This window comes from Salmo salar, chromosome 26 (assembly GCF_965601325.2).
Source record: "Salmo salar chromosome 26, fSalSal1, whole genome shotgun sequence".
Classification (NCBI taxonomy): domain Eukaryota; kingdom Metazoa; phylum Chordata; class Actinopteri; order Salmoniformes; family Salmonidae; genus Salmo; species Salmo salar.
In genome coordinates, this window is record NC_138316.1 from 54,470,114 (window position 1) to 54,489,956 (window position 19,843).

General features: G+C 37.5%; 1 protein-coding gene across 9 annotated transcripts in view; it reads right to left on the minus strand.

Moving 5' to 3' along the window:
* The window catches only part of bat1 (HLA-B associated transcript 1), a 239,063-nt gene that overhangs the window by 46,365 nt on the left and 172,855 nt on the right, over window positions 1–19,843 (minus strand). For 3 of the 9 annotated variants that reach the window (XR_014382776.1, XR_014382775.1, XM_045707948.2), the window contains exon 1: window positions 4,646–4,931. The exons of 2 other annotated variants lie outside the window; for them this stretch is intronic. The gene's annotated coding sequence lies outside the window, so the exon portion shown is untranslated. 9 annotated transcript variants of the gene reach the window in all.

Genomic DNA, 19,843 nt, shown 5'->3' on the forward strand with positions numbered 1-19,843 from the left:
ACAGGCATATACAGACAGACAGACAGACAGACAGACAGACAGACAGACAGACAGACAGACAGACAGACAGACAGACAGATCCAGACAGGCATACAGACAGGCATACAGACAGGCATACAGACAGGCATAGACAGACAGGCATATAGACAGACAGGCATATACAGACAGACAGACAGACAGACAGGCATATACAGACAGACAGACAGACAGACAGACAGACAGGCATATACAGACAGACAGACAGACAGGCATATACAGACAGACAGACAGACAGACAGACAGACAGACAGACAGACAGACAGACAGACAGACAGACAGACAGACAGACAGACAGGCAGGCATATACAGACAGACAGACAGACAGACAGACAGACAGACAGACAGACAGACAGACAGACAGACAGACAGACAGACAGACAGACAGACAGACAGACAGAAAGATGCATAAGGATCGATTGACAGACGGACAGACAGACAGACGGACAGACAGAAAGATACATAAGGACAGACAGACAGTAAGATACAAAAGGATGGACAGACAGACAGACACACCACAGTCAGACCACCACAGTCAGACCACCACAGTCAGGCCACCACAGTCAGGCCACCACAGTCAGGCCACCACAGTCAGACCACCACAGTCAGACCACCACAGTCAGGCCACCACAGTCAGACCACCACGGTCAGGCCACCACAGTCAGGCCACCACAGTCAGACCACCACAGTCAGACCACCACAGTCAGGCCACCACGGTCAGACCACCACGGTCAGGCCACCACAGTCAGGCCACCACGGTCAGGCCACCACAGTCAGGCCACCACAGTCAGACCACCACAGTCAGGCCACCACAGTCAGACCACCACAGTCAGACCACCACAGTCAGGCCACCACAGTCAGACCACCACAGTCAGACCACCACAGTCAGGCCACCACAGTCAGGCCACCACGGTCAGGCCACCACAGTCAGACCACCACAGTCAGACCACCACAGTCAGACCACCACAGTCAGACCACCACAGTCAGGCCACCACAGTCAGACCACCACAGTCAGGCCACCACAGTCAGGCCACCACGGTCAGGCCACCACAGTCAGGCCACCACAGTCAGACCACCACAGTCAGACCACCACAGTCAGGCCACCACAGTCAGGCCACCACAGTCAGGCCACCACAGTCAGACCACCACAGTCAGACCACCACAGTCAGGCCGATACAGGGGTTGTGTCCCTAATGGCCCCCTATTCCCTATCTAGTGCAACAAACATATACGTACCTGTCCTCTTCTGTTCTGTTCTACTGTCCTACTGTCCTCTTCTGCTCTACTGTTCTACTGTTCTACTGTCCTCTTCTGCTCTACTGTCCTCTTCTGTGCTACTGTCCTCTTCTGTGCTACTGTGCTCTACTGTTCTGTTCTTCTGTTCTACTGTCCTCTTCTGTTCTGTTCTACTGTCCTACTGTCCTCTACTGTTCTAATGTCCTCTTCTGTTCTGTTCTACTGTTCTACTGTCCTCTTCTGTTCTAATGTCCTCTTCTGTTCTGTTCTACTGTTCTACTGTCCTCTACTGTTCTGTTCTACTGTCCTCTTCTGTTCTACTGTCCTCTACTGTTCTGTTCTACTGTCCTCTTCTGTTCTACTGTCCTCTTCTGTTCTGTTCTACTGTTCTACTGTCCTCTTCTGTTCTGTTCTACTGTTCTACTGTCCTCTTCTGTTCTGTTCTACCGTCCTCTTCTGTTCTACCGTCCTCTTCTGTTCTACCGTCCTCTTCTGTTCTACCGTCCTCTTCTGTTCTGTTCTACTGTTCTACTGTCCTCTTCTGTTCTGTTCTACTGTTCTACTGTCCTCTTCTGTTCTGTTCTACTGTTCTACTGTCCTGTTCTGTTCTACTGTCCTCTACTGTTCTGTTCTACTGTCCTCTACTGTTCTACTGTCCTCTACTGTTCTGTTCTACTGTCCTCTTCTCTTCTACTGTCCTCTTCTGTTCTGTTCTACTGTTCTACTGTCCTCTTCTGTTCTGTTCTACTGTTCTACTGTCCTCTTCTGTTCTGTTCTACTGTTCCACTGTCCTCTTCTGTTCTGTTCTACCGTCCTCTTCTGTTCTACCGTCCTCTTCTGTTCTACCGTCCTCTTCTGTTCTGTTCTACTGTTCTACTGTCCTCTTCTGTTCTGTTCTACTGTTCTACTGTCCTGTTCTGTTCTACTGTCCTCTACTGTTCTGTTCTACTGTCCTCTTCTGTTCTACTGTCCTCTACTGTTCTGTTCTACTGTTCTACTGTCCTCTACTGTTCTGTTCTACTGTCCTCTTCTGTTCTACTGTCCTCTTCTGTTCTGTTCTACTGTTCTACTGTCCTCTTCTGTTCTGTTCTACCGTCCTCTTCTGTTCTACCGTCCTCTTCTGTTCTACCGTCCTCTTCTGTTCTGTTCTACTGTTCTACTGTCCTCTTCTGTTCTGTTCTACTGTTCTACTGTCCTCTTCTGTTCTGTTCTACTGTTCTACTGTCCTGTTCTGTTCTACTGTCCTCTACTGTTCTGTTCTACTGTCCTCTACTGTTCTGTTGTACTGTTCTACCTCCTCACATAACACACCATTTCCAGACCCACTGACTAAACTTGAAACCCCCAGACATAAATTCCTCTCCTCTGACACAGCTGGCGTCAACAACACAGACTCACCTGATAGCAGCAGAGATCATCAACTAGAGAAAGATCTGCTAAGATGCACAACACATTCCTCTGTGGGTCTCAACTACTCCTGGCTGTCTCCCTGAGACAAAGAACACATTATGGGAGGAGGAACAGAGACTCAACACTCCATCTGATTGGAGGAGGCAGGGGCTGGAGAATAGGGAGGTAGGAGGAGGCAGGGCTGGAGAATAGGGAGGTAGGAGGAGGCAGGGCTGGAGAATAGGGAGGTAGGAGGAGGCAGGGCTGGAGAATAGGGAGGTAGGAGGAGGCAGGGCTGGAGAATAGGGAGGTAGGAGGAGGCAGGGCTGGAGAATAGGGAGGTACAGGTAGGTAGGTAGGAGGCAGGGCTGGAGAATAAGGAGGTGGGGGGAGGCAGGGGCTGGAGAATAGGGAGGTATGGGGAGGCCAGGGGCTGGAGAATAGGGAGGTATGGGGAGGCCAGGGGCTGGAAAATAGGGAGGCAGGAGGCAGGGGCTGGAGAACAGGGAGGTAGAATCATCCCTGGTTAGGAGAGTGCACCTATCTAGGGTACGTCCCAAATGGCACTAAATACTTATATAGTGCACTACTTTTGACAGGAAGAAGAGGTGATGGGTGGGGTCTATAGTGTGGTGCAGGTAGAAGTGTGTCAGGTAGAAGACGTGATGGGTGGGGTCTATAGTGTGGTGCAGGTAGAAGTGTGTCAGGTAGAAGAGGTGATGGGTGGGGTCTATAGTGCAGGTAGAAGTGTGTCAGGTAGAAGAGGTGATGGGTGGGGTCTATAGTGCAGGTAGTAGTGTGTCAGGTAGAAGAGGTGATGGGTGTGGTACAAGATGGGACAGTAAACATCAGCTTGATAGACGGCAATAAGCATTTCATAGGACATAAAACACGATGTCATTAACCATAAAGTAAATGTCATAACCTTGACTTGCCCATTACATGCTGTCTCTACTCTCTCCAGTACTCATATTGCCATAAAAACCAAGGCTGGCAATACAACGTTGTAAAACACTTACCTATTGAAATGAATATAATGACTTATATAATACACTACGACAGGAAACCCTATTCCCTACGTAGTGCCCTACGTTTGACCAGAACCCTAAAGGTCCTTGGTCAAAACTAGTGCACTGTATAGGGGATAGGATGTTATTTAGGACATGTATTTATGGTCCCACAGGAGAACATGGTTCTGTTAGGAACATGTATTATGACTACATGACACTTATATGGAGTGGGGTTTATGGGACTGAGAGACTAGTCAGGATCGAGGGAAAGATGAATGGAGCAAAGTACAGAGAGATCCTTGATGAAAACCTACTCCAGAGTGCTCAGGACCTCAGACTGGGGTGAAGGTTCACCTTCCAACAGGACAACGACCCTAAGCACACAGCCAAGACAATGCAGGTGTTGCTTCGGGACATGTCTCTGCATGTCCTTGAGTGGCCCAGCCAGAGCCCGGACTTGAACTCGATTGAACATCTCTGGAGAGACCTGAAAATAGCTGTGCAGCAACACTCCCCATCCAACCTGACAGAGCTTGAGAGGATTAGCAGAGAAGAATGGGAGAAAATCCCCAAATACAGGTGTGCCAAGCCTGTAGCGTCATACCAAAGAAGCCTCAATGCTGTAATCACTGCCAAAGGTGCTTCAACAAAGTACTGAGTAAAGGGTCTGAATACTTATGTGAAAGTGATATTTCCATTTGTTTTATTTTATACATTCTATAAAAATAAAAATAAAAGTTTTTGCTTTGTCATTATGGGGTATTGTGTGTGGATTGACAAGAGAAAAAAAACTATTTAATCCACTTTAGCATAAGGCTGTAACGTAGCAAAATGTGAAAAAGTCAAGGGTTCGCCATACTTTCCGAATGAACTGTATATATATATTGTTTTGTTGTTGCTAAAATTCACATTCTTTCACAATGATGGTTAAATAAAAACATTTCAAACGAGTTGGAAATGGTTTTAATACTCACCCACAACTTGGGATAACTGTATTAATCTCTTATAGCAGCATCTTGCTTTGTGGAGCGATTATTCCAACAAGATGCCAAATGTCATGCTTTCCACTTTTCCAACTCCGTCCAAGCACTCATGGTACTGTACAGCTCTGGTCCAAAGCGTTAGAGACCGTTCCTCCACTAATACTACAGCGGAAAATTGTTGTCGTCGCAGGATGGACCAGAGCGAGGGAATGTTCTACAGGGTTTGTCTTGGCTCAGCGACAACAGTATTGAGTCCCAAATGGCACCTTATTCCCCATTAAGTGCACTACAAAACCCTGGTCAGCTGAAGTGCACTATATAGGGCATAAGGTGCCATTTGGGACGAGGAAGAGAGAGGGTGGCCAGCTAAAGATTAATTAGTTCCTGTGTAAAGGATTAGAAAACACAGGAGAAATGTTCCCACAGAAACAGTACGTTTATATTATGTCTTATATACTACTGGAGTTACACTAGGATATACACTACTGGAGTTACACTAGGATATAAACTACTGGAGATACAATAGGATATAAACTACTGGAGTTACACTAGGATATAAACTACTGGAGTTACACTATAAACTACTGGAGTTACACTATAAAACTACTGGAGTTACACTAGGATATAAACGACTGGAGTTACACTAGGATATAAACTTCTGGAGTTACACTAGGATATAAACTACTGGAGTTACACTATGATATAAACTACCGGAGTTATACTAGGATATAAACTACTGGAGTTACACTAGGATATAAACTACTGGAGTTACACTAGGATATACACTACTGGGGTTACACTAGGATATAAACTACTGGAGTTACACTATAAACTACTGGAGTTACACTATTAACTACTGGAGTTACACTAGGATATAAACTACTGGAGTTACAATAGGATATAAACTACTGGAGTTACACTAGGATATAAACTACTGGAGACACACTAGGATATAAACTACTGGAGTTACACTAGGATATAAACTACTGGAGTTACACTAGGATATAAACTACTGGAGTTACACTATAAACTACTGGAGTTACACTAGGATATAAACTACTGGAGTTACACTATAAACTACTGGAGTTACACTAGGATATAAACTACTGGAGTTACACTATAAACTACTGCAGTTACACTAGGATATAAACTACTGGAGTTACACTAGGATATAAACTACTGGAGTTACTCTAGGATATAAACTACTGGAGTTACACTAGGATATAAACTACTGGAGTTACACTATAAACTACTGGAGTTACACTATAAAAGTACTGGAGTTACACTAGGATATAAACTACTGGAGTTACACTAGGATATAAACTACTGGAGAAACACTAGGATATAAACTACTGGAGATACACTATAAACTACTGGAGTTACACTAGGAAATAAACTACAGGAGTTATACTATAAAACTATTGGAGTTACACTAGGATATAAACTACTGGAGTTACACTAGGATATAAACTACTGGAGTTACACTAGGATGTAAACTACTGGAGTTACACTAGGATGTAAACTACTGGAGTTACACTAGGATATAAACTACTGGAGAAAAACTAGGATATAAACTACTGGAGTTACACTAGGATATAAACTACTGGAGTTACACTATAAACTACTGGAGTTACACTAGGAAATAAACTACAGGAGTTATACTATAAAACTATTGGAGTTACACTAGGATATAAACTACTGGAGTTACACTAGGATATAAACTACAGGAGTTACACTAGGATATAAACTACTGGAGTTACACTAGGATACAAACTACTGGAGTTACACTATAAAACGATCGGAGTTACACTAGGATATAAACTACTGGAGTTACACTAGGATATAAACTACTGGAGTTACACTAGGATATAAACTACTGGATTTACACTAGGATATAAACTACTGGAGTTACACTATAAAACTACTGGAGTTACACTATAAAACTACTGGAGTTACACTAGGATATAAACTACTGGAGTTACACTAGGATATAAACTACTGGAGTTACACTATAAAACTACTGGAGTTACACTATAAAACTACTGGAGTTACACTAGGATATAAACTACTGGAGTTACACTATAAGCTACTGGAGTTACACTAGGATATAAACTACTGGAGTTACACTATAAACTACTGGAGTTACACTATAAAACTGCTGGAGTTACAGTAGGATATAAGTTACTGGAGTTACACTAGGATATAAACTACTGGAGTTACACTAAAACTACTGGAGTTATACTAGGATATAAACTACTGGAGTTATACTAGGATATAAACTACTGGAGTTACACTAGGATATAAACTACTGGAGTTACACTATAAACTACTGGAGTTACACTAGGATATAAACTACTGGAGTTACACTAGGATAAAAACTACTGGAGTTACACTAGGATATAAACTACTGGAGTTACACTAGGATATAAACTACTGGAGTTACACTAAAAACTACTGGAGTTACACTATAAACTACTGGAGTTACACTAGGATATAAACTACTGGAGTTTCACTATAAACTACTGGAGTTACACTAGGATATAAACTACTGGAGTTACTCTAGGATATAAACTACTGGAGTTACACTAGGATATAAACTACTGGAGTTACACTATAAACTACTGGAGTTACACTATAAAAGTACTGGAGTTACACTAGGATATAAACTACTGGAGTTACACTAGGATATAAACTACTGGAGAAACACTAGGATATAAACTACTGGAGATACACTATAAACTACTGGAGTTACACTAGGAAATAAACTACAGGAGTTACACTATAAACTAACTGAGTTACACTATAAACTACTGGAGTTACAATAGGATATAAACTACTGGAGTTACACTAGGATATAAACTGCTGGAGTTACACTAGGATATAAACTACTGGAGTTACACTATAAACTACTGGAGTGACACTATAAAACTACTGGAGTTACATTTAAACTACTGGAGTTACACTAGGATATAAACTACTGGAGTTACACTATAAAACGATCGGAGATACACTAGGATATAAACTACTGGAGTTACACTAGGATATAAACTACTGGAGTTACACTAGGATATAAACTACTGGAGTTACACTAGGATATAAACTACTGGAGTTACACTATAAAACTACTGGAGTTACACTAGGATATAAACTACTGGAGTTACACTAGGATATAAACTACTGGAGTTACACTATAAAACTACTGGAGTTACACTATAAAACTACTGGAGTTACACTAGGATATAAACTACTGGAGTTACACTATAAAACTACTGGAGTTACACTAGGATATAAACTACTGGAGTTACACTAGGATATAAACTACTGGAGTTACACTATAAAACTACTGGAGTTACACTATAAAACTACTGGAGTTACACTAGGATATAAACTACTGGAGATACACTATAAGCTACTGGAGTTACACTAGGATATAAACTACTGGAGTTACACTATAAACTACTGGAGTTACACTATAAAACTACTGGAGTTACACTAGGATATAAGTTACTGGAGTTACACTAGGATATAAACTACTGGAGTTACACTAAAACTACTGGAGTTACACTAGGATATAAACTACTGGAGTTACACTAGGATATAAACTACTGGAGTTACACTAGGATATAAACTACTGGAGTTACACTATAAACTACTGGAGTTACACTAGGATATAAACTACTGGAGTTACACTAGGATATAAACTACTGGAGTTAACTATAAACTACTGGAGTTACACTAGGATATAAACTACTGGAGTTACACTATAAACTACTGGAGTTACACTAAGATATAAACTACTGGAGTTACACTATAAACTACTGGAGTTACACTAGGATATAAACTACTGGAGTTACACTAGGATATAAACTACTGGAGTTACAGATATAAACTACTGGAGTTACACTAGGATATAAACTACTGGAGTTACACTAGGATATAAACTACTGGAGTTATACTAGGATATAAACTACTGGAGTTACACTAGGATATAAACTACTGGAGAAACACTAGGATATAACCTACTGGAGATACACTATAAACTACTGGAGTTACATTTAAACTACTGGAGTTACACTAGGATATAAACTACTGGAGTTACACTATAAAACGATCGGAGTTACACTAGGATATAAACTACTGGAGTTACACTAGGATATAAACTACTGGAGTTACACTAGGATATAAACTACTGGAGTTACACTAGGATATAAACTACTGGAGTTACACTAGGATATAAACTACTGGAGTTACACTATAAAACTACTGGAGTTACACTAGGATATAAACTACTGGAGTTACACTAGGATATAAACTACTGGAGTTACACTATAAAACTACTGGAGTTACACTATAAAACTACTGGAGTTACACTAGGATATAAACTACTGGAGTTACACTATAAGCTACTGGAGTTACACTAGGATATAAACTACTGGAGTTACACTATAAACTACTGGAGTTACACTATAAAACTGCTGGAGTTACACTAGGATATAAGTTACTGGAGTTACACTAGGATATAAACTACTGGAGTTACACTATAAACTACTGGAGTTACACTAGGATATAAACTACTGGAGTTACACTAGGACATAAACTACTGGAGTTACACTAGGATATAAACTACTGGAGTTACACTAGGATATAAACTACTGGAGTTACACTATAAACTACTGGAGTTACACTATAAACTACTGGAGTTACACTAGGATATAAACTACTGGAGTTACACTATAAACTACTGGAGTTACACTAGGATATAAACTACTGGAGTTACACTAGGATATAAACTACTGGAGTTACACTAGGATATAAACTACTGGAGTTACACTAGGATATAAACTACTGGAGTTACACTATAAACTACTGGAGTTACACTATAAAAGTACTGGAGTTACACTAGGATATAAACTACTGGAGTTACACTAGGATATAAACTACTGGAGAAACACTAGGATATAAACTACTGGAGTTACACTATAAACTACTGGAGTTACACTAGGAATAAACTACAGGAGTTACACTATAAACTAACTGGAGTTACACTATAAACTACTGGAGTTACAATAGGATATAAACTACTGGAGTTACACTAGGATATAAACTGCTGGAGTTACACTAGGATATAAACTACTGGAGTTACACTATAAACTACTGGAGTGACACTATAAAACTACTGGAGTTACATTTAAACTACTGGAGTTACACTAGGATATAAACTACTGGAGTTACACTATAAAACGATCGGAGTTACACTAGGATATAAACTACTGGAGTTACACTAGGATATAAACTACTGGAGTTACACTAGGATATAAACTACAGGAGTTACACTAGGATATAACCCTACTGGAGTTACACTAGGATATAAACTACTGGAGTTACACTAGGATATAAACTAATGGAGATACACTAGGATATAAACTACTGGAGTTACACTAGGATATAAACTACTGGAGTTACATAGGATATAAACTACTGGAGTTACACTATAAACTACTGGAGTTACACTATAAAACTACTGGAGTTACACTAGGATATAAACTACTGGAGTTACACTATAAAACTACTGGAGTTACACTATAAAACTACTGGAGTTACACTAGGATATAAACTACTGGAGATACACTATAAGCTACTGGAGTTACACTAGGATATAAACTACTGGAGTTACACTATAAACTACTGGAGTTACACTATAAAACTACTGGAGTTACACTAGGATATAAGTTACTGGAGTTACACTAGGATATAAACTACTGGAGTTACACTAAACTACTGGAGTTACACTAGGATATAAACTACTGGAGTTAAAGGATAAAACTACTGGAGTTACATACACTAGGATATAAACTACTGGAGTTACATATCTAGGATATAAACTACTGGAGTTACACTAGGATATAAACTACTGGAGTTACACTATAAACTACTGGAGTTACACTAGGATATAAACTACTGGAGTTACACTAGGATATAAACTACTGGAGTTACACTAGGATATAAACTACTGGAGTTGCACTATAAACTACTGGAGTTACACTAGGATATAAACTACTGGAGTTACACTAGGATATAAACTACTGGAGTTACACTAGATATAAACTACTGGAGTTACACTATAAAACTACTGGAGTTACACTAGGATATAAACTACTGGAGTTACACTAGGATATAAACTACTGGAGTTACACTAGGATATAAACTACTGGAGATTACACTATGAACTACTGGAGTTACACTAGGAAATAAACTACAGGAGTTACACTGTAAACTAACTGAGTTACACTATAAACTACTGGAGTTACAATAGGATATAAACTACTGGAGTTACACTAGGATATAAACTACTGGAGTTACACTAGGAAATAAACTACAGGAGTTACACTGTAAACTAACTGAGTTACACTATAAACTACTGGAGTTACACTAGGATATAAACTACTGGAGTTACAATAGGATATAAACTACTGGAGTTACACTAGGATATAAACTACAGGAGTTACACTAGGATATAACCCTACTGGAGTTACACTAGGATATAAACTACTGGAGTTACACTAGGATATAAACTACTGGAGATACACTAGGATATAAACTACTGGAGTTACACTAGGATATAAACTACTGGAGTTACAATAGGATATAAACTACTGGAGTTACACTATAAAACTACTGGAGTTACACTATAAAACTACTGGAGTTACACTAGGATATAAACTACTGGAGTTACACTAGGATATAAACTACTGGAGTTACACGATAAAACTACTGGAGTTACACTATAAAACTACTGGAGTTACACTAGGATATAAACTACTGGAGATACACTATAAGCTACTGGAGTTACACTAGGATATAAACTACTGGAGTTACACTATAAACTACTGGAGTTACACTATAAAACTACTGGAGTTACACTAGGATATAAGTTACTGGAGTTACACTAGGATATAAACTACTGGAGTTACACTAAAACTACTGGAGTTACACTAGGATATAAACTACTGGAGTTATATTAGTATATAAACTACTGGAGTTACACTAGGATATAAACTACTGGAGTTACACTATAAACTACTGGAGTTACACTAGGATATAAACTACTGGAGTTACACTAGGATATAAACTACTGGAGTTACACTAGGATATAAACTACTGGAGTTGCACTATAAACTACTGGAGTTACACTAGGATATAAACTACTGGAGTTACACTATAAACTACTGGAGTTACACTAAGATATAAACTACTGGAGTTACACTATAAACTACTGGAGTTACACTAGGATATAAACTACTGGAGTTACACTAGGATATAAACTACTGGAGTTACTCTAGGATATAAACTACTGGAGTTACACTAGGATATAAACTACTGGAGTTACACTATAAACTACTGGAGTTACACTATAAAAGTACTGGAGTTACACTAGGATATAAACTACTGGAGTTTCACTAGGATATAAACTACTGGAGAAACATTAGGATATAAACTACTGGAGATACACTATAAACTACTGGAGTTACACTAGGATATAAACTACTGGAGTTACACTAGGATATAAACTACTGGAGTTATACTAGGATATAAACTACTGGAGTTACACTAGTATATAAACTACTGGAGAAACACTAGGATATAACCTACTGGAGATACACTATAAACTACTGGAGTTACACTAGGAAATAAACTACAGGAGTTATACTATAAAACTATTGGAGTTACACTAGGATATACACTACTGGAGTTACACTAGGATATAAACTACAGGAGTTACACTAGGATATAAACTACTGGAGTTACACTAGGATACAAACTACTGGAGTTACACTATAAAACGATCGGAGTTACACTAGGATATAAACTACTGGAGTTACACTAGGATATAAACTACTGGAGTTACACTAGGATATAAACTACTGGAGTTACACTAGGATATAAACTACTGGAGTTACACTATAAAACTACTGGAGTTACACTATAAAACTACTGGAGTTACACTAGGATATAAACTACTGGAGATACACTATAAGCTACTGGAGTTACACTAGGATATAAACTACTGGAGTTACACTAGGATATAAACTACTGGAGTTACACTAGGATATAAACTACTGGAGTTACACTATAAAACTACTGGAGTTACACTATAAAACTACTGGAGTTACACTAGGATATAAACTACTGGAGTTACACTATAAGCTACTGGAGTTACACTAGGATATAAACTACTGGAGTTACACTATAAACTACTGGAGTTACACTATAAAACTGCTGGAGTTACACTAGGATATAAGTTACTGGAGTTACACTAGGATATAAACTACTGGAGTTACACTAAAACTGCTGGAGTTACTCTAGGATATAAACTACTGGAGTTACACTAGGATATAAACTACTGGAGTTACACTATAAACTACTGGAGTTACACTATAAAAGTACTGGAGTTACACTAGGATATAAACTACTGGAGTTACACTAGGATATAAACTACTGGAGAAACACTAGGATATAAACTACTGGAGATACACTATAAACTACTGGAGTTACACTAGGAAATAAACTACAGGAGTTACACTATAAACTAACTGAGTTACACTATAAACTACTGGAGTTACAATAGGATATAAACTACTGGAGTTACACTAGGATATAAACTGCTGGAGTTACACTAGGATATAAACTACTGGAGTTACACTATAAACTACTGGAGTGACACTATAAAACTACTGGAGTTACATTTAAACTACTGGAGTTACACTAGGATATAAACTACTGGAGTTACACTATAAAACGATCGGAGTTACACTAGGATATAAACTACTGGAGTTACAATAGGATATAAACTACTGGAGTTACACTAGGATATAAACTACAGGAGTTACACTAGGATATAACCCTACTGGAGTTACACTAGGATATAAACTACTGGAGTTACACTAGGATATAAACTACTGGAGATACACTAGGATATAAACTACTGGAGTTACACTAGGATATAAACTACTGGAGTTACAATAGGATATAAACTACTGGAGTTACACTATAAAACTACTGGAGTTACACTATAAAAGTACTGGAGTTACACTAGGATATAAACTACTGGAGTTACACTAGGATATAAACTACTGGAGATACACTATAAACTACTGGAGTTACACTAGGAAATAAACTACAGGAGTTACACTGTAAACTAACTGAGTTACACTATAAACTACTGGAGTTACAATAGGATATAAACTACTGGAGTTACACTAGGATATAAACTACTGGAGTTACACTAGGAAATAAACTACAGGAGTTACACTGTAAACTAACCGAGTTACACTATAAACTACTGGAGTTACACTAGGATATAAACTACTGGAGTTACAATAGGATATAAACTACTGGAGTTACACTAGGATATAAACTACAGGAGTTACACTAGGATATAAACTACTGGAGTTACACTAGGATATAAACTACTGGAGTTACAATAGGATATAAACTACTGGAGATACACTAGGATATAAACTACTGGAGTTACACTAGGATATAAACTACTGGAGTTACAATAGGATATAAACTACTGGAGTTACACTATAAAACTACTGGAGTTACACTATAAAACTACTGGAGTTACACTAGGATATAAACTACTGGAGTTACACTAGGATATAAACTACTGGAGTTACACGATAAAACTACTGGAGTTACACTATAAAACTACTGGAGTTACACTAGGATATAAACTACTGGAGATACACTATAAGCTACTGGAGTTACACTAGGATATAAACTACTGGAGTTACACTATAAACTACTGGAGTTACACTATAAAACTACTGGAGTTACACTAGGATATAAGTTACTGGAGTTACACTAGGATATAAACTACTGGAGTTACACTAAAACTACTGGAGTTACACTAGGATATAAACTACTGGAGTTATATTAGGATATAAACTACTGGAGTTACACTAGGATATAAACTACTGGAGTTACACTATAAACTACTGGAGTTACACTAGGATATAAACTACTGGAGTTACACTAGGATATAAACTACTGGAGTTACACTAGGATATAAACTACTGGAGTTGCACTATAAACTACTGGAGTTACACTAGGATATAAACTACTGGAGTTACACTATAACCTACTGGAGTTACACTAAGATATAAACTACTGGAGTTACACTATAAACTACTGGAGTTACACTAGGATATAAACTACTGGAGTTACACTAGGATATAAACTACTGGAGTTACTCTAGGATATAAACTACTGGAGTTACACTAGGATATAAACTACTGGAGTTACACTATAAACTACTGGAGTTACACTATAAAAGTACTGGAGTTACACTAGGATATAAACTACTGGAGTTTCACTAGGATATAAACTACTGGAGAAACATTAGGATATAAACTACTGGAGATACACTATAAACTACTGGAGTTACACTAGGATATAAACTACTGGAGTTACACTAGGATATAAACTACTGGAGTTATACTAGGATATAAACTACTGGAGTTACACTAGGATATAAACTACTGGAGAAACACTAGGATATAACCTACTGGAGATACACTATAAACTACTGGAGTTACACTAGGAAATAAACTACAGGAGTTATACTATAAAACTATTGGAGTTACACTAGGATATACACTACTGGAGTTACACTAGGATATAAACTACAGGAGTTACACTAGGATATAAACTACTGGAGTTACACTAGGATACAAACTACTGGAGTTACACTATAAAACGATCGGAGTTACACTAGGATATAAACTACTGGAGTTACACTAGGATATAAACTACTGGAGTTACACTAGGATATAAACTACTGGAGTTACACTAGGATATAAACTACTGGAGTTACACTATAAAACTACTGGAGTTACACTATAAAACTACTGGAGTTACACTAGGATATAAACTACTGGAGTTACACTAGGATATAAACTACTGGAGTTACACTATAAAACTACTGGAGTTACACTATAAAACTACTGGAGTTACACTAGGATATAAACTACTGGAGTTACACTATAAGCTACTGGAGTTACACTAGGATATAAACTACTGGAGTTACACTATAAACTACTGGAGTTACACTATAAAACTGCTGGAGTTACACTAGGATATAAGTTACTGGAGTTACACTAGGATATAAACTACTGGAGTTACACTAAAACTACTGGAGTTATACTAGGATATAAACTACTGGAGTTATACTAGGATATAAACTACTGGAGTTACACTATAAACTACTGGAGTTACACTAGGATATAAACTACTGGAGTTACACTAGGATATAAACTACTGGAGTTACACTAGGATATAAACTACTGGAGTTACACTATAAACTACTGGAGTTACACTATAAACTACTGGAGTTACACTAGGATATAAACTACTGGAGTTACACTATAAACTACTGGAGTTACACTAGGATATAAACTACTGGAGTGACACTAGGATATAAACTACTGGAGTTACTCTAGGATATAAACTACTGGAGTTACACTAGGATATAAACTACTGAAGTTACACTATAAACTACTGGAGTTACAATATAAAAGTACTGGAGTTACACTAGGATATAAACTACTAGAGTTACACTAGGATATAAACTACTGGAGAAACACTAGGATATAAACTACTGGAGATACACTATAAACTACTGGAGTTACACTAGGAAATAAACTACAGGAGTTACACTATAAACTAACTGAGTTACACTATAAACTACTGGAGTTACAATAGGATATAAACTACTGGAGTTACACTAGGACATAAACTGCTGGAGTTACACTAGGATATAAACTACTGGAGTTACACTATAAACTACTGGAGTGACACTATAAAACTACTGGAGTTACATTTAAACTACTGGAGTTACACTAGGATATAAACTACTGGAGTTACACTATAAAACGATCGGAGTTACACTAGGATATAAACTACTGGAGTTACACTAGGATATAAACTACTGGAGTTACACTAGGATATAAACTACTGGAGCTACACTAGGATATAAACTACTGGAGTTACACTATATAACTACTGGAGTTACACTATAAAACTACTGGAGTTACACTAGGATATAAACTACTGGAGTTACTCTAGGATATAAACTACTGGAGTTACACTAGGATATAAACTACTGGAGTTACACTATAAACTACTGGAGTTACACTATAAAAGTACTGGAGTTACACTAGGATATAAACTACTGGAGTTTCACTAGGATATAAACTACTGGAGAAACATTAGGATATAAACTACTGGAGATACACTATAAACTACTGGAGTTACACTAGGATATAAACTACTGGAGTTACACTAGGATATAAACTACTGGAGTTATACTAGGATATAAACTACTGGAGTTACACTAGGATATAAACTACTGGAGAAACACTAGGATATAACCTACTGGAGATACACTATAAACTACTGGAGTTACACTAGGAAATAAACTATAGGAGTTATACTATAAAACTATTGGAGTTACACTAGGATATACACTACTGGAGTTACACTAGGATATAAACTACAGGAGTTACACTAGGATATAAACTACTGGAGTTACACTAGGATACAAACTACTGGAGTTACACTATAAAACGATCGGAGTTACACTAGGATATAAACTACTGGAGTTACACTAGGATATAAACTACTGGAGTTACACTAGGATATAAACTACTGGAGTTACACTAGGATATAAACTACTGGAGTTACACTATAAAACTACTGGAGTTACACTATAAAACTACTGGAGTTACACTAGGATATAAACTACTGGAGTTACACTAGGATATAAACTACTGGAGTTACACTATAAAACTACTGGAGTTACACTATAAAACTACTGGAGTTACACTAGGATATAAACTACTGGAGTTACACTATAAGCTACTGGAGTTACACTAGGATATAAACTACTGGAGTTACACTATAAACTACTGGAGTTACACTATAAAACTGCTGGAGTTACACTAGGATATAAGTTACTGGAGTTACACTAGGATATAAACTACTGGAGTTACACTAAAACTACTGGAGTTATACTAGGATATAAACTACTGGAGTTATACTAGGATATAAACTACTGGAGTTACACTATAAACTACTGGAGTTACACTAGGATATAAACTACTGGAGTTACACTAGGATATAAACTACTGGAGTTACACTAGGATATAAACTACTGGAGTTACACTATAAACTACTGGAGTTACACTATAAACTACTGGAGTTACACTAGGATATAAACTACTGGAGTTACACTATAAACTACTGGAGTTACACTAGGATATAAACTACTGGAGTGACACTAGGATATAAACTACTGGAGTTACTCTAGGATATAAACTACTGGAGTTACACTAGGATATAAACTACTGAAGTTACACTATAAACTACTGGAGTTACACTATAAAAGTACTGGAGTTACACTAGGATATAAACTACTAGAGTTACACTAGGATATAAACTACTGGAGAAACACTAGGATATAAACTACTGGAGATACACTATAAACTACTGGAGTTACACTAGGAAATAAACTACAGGAGTTACACTATAAACTAACTGAGTTACACTATAAACTACTGGAGTTACAATAGGATATAAACTACTGGAGTTACACTAGGACATAAACTGCTGGAGTTACACTAGGATATAAACTACTGGAGTTACACTATAAACTACTGGAGTGACACTATAAAACTACTGGAGTTACATTTAAACTACTGGAGTTACACTAGGATATAAACTACTGGAGTTACACTATAAAACGATCGGAGTTACACTAGGATATAAACTACTGGAGTTACACTAGGATATAAACTACTGGAGTTACACTAGGATATAAACTACTGGAGCTACACTAGGATATAAACTACTGGAGTTACACTATATAACTACTGGAGTTACACTATAAAACTACTGGAGTTACACTAGGATATAAACTACTGGAGTTACACTAGGATATAAACTACTGGAGTTACACTATAAAACTACTGGAGTTACACTATAAAACTACTGGAGTTACACTAGGATATAAACTACTGGAGTTACACTATAAGCTACTGGAGTTACACTAGGATATAAACTACTGGAGTTACACTATAAACTACTGGAGTTACACTATAAAACTGCTGGAGTTACACTAGGATATAAGTTACTGGAGTTACACTAGGATATAAACTACTGGAGTTACACTAAAACTACTGGAGTTATACTAGGATATAAACTACTGGAGTTACACTAGGATATAAACTACTGGAGTTACACTATAAACTACTGGAGTTACACTAGGATATAAACTACTGGAGTTACACTAGGATATAAACTACTGGAGTTACACTAGGATATAAACTACTGGAGTTACACTAGGATATAAACTACAGGAGTTACACTATAAACTACTGGAGATACACTAGGATATAAACTACTGGAGTTACACTAGGATATAAACTACTGGAGTTACTCTAGGATATAAACAACTGGAGTTACACTAGGATATAAACTACTGGAGTTACACTATAAACTACTGGAGTTACACTATAAAAGAACTGGAGTTACACTAGGATATAAACTACTGGAGTTACACTAGGATATAAACTACTGGAGAAACACTAGGATATAAACTACTGGAGATACACTATAAACTACTGGAGTTACACTAGGAAATAAACTACAGGAGTTACACTATAAACTAACTGAGTTACACTATAAACTACTGGAGTTACAATAGGATATAAACTACTGGAGTTACACTAGGATATAAACTACTGGAGTTACACTATAAACTACTGGAGTGACACTATAAAACTACTGGAGTTACATTTAAACTACTGGAGTTACACTAGGATATAAACTACTGGAGTTACACTATAAAACGATCGGAGTTACACTAGGATATAAACTACTGGAGTTACACTAGGATATAAACTATTGGAGTTACACTAGGATATAAACTACAGGAGTTACACTAGGATATAACCCTACTGGAGTTACACTAGGATATAAACTACTGGAGTTACACTAGGATATAAACTACTGGAGAAACACTAGGATATAAACTACTGGAGTTACACTAGGATATAAACTACTGGAGTTACAATAGGATATAAACTACTGGAGTTACACTATAAAACTACTGGAGTTACACTATAA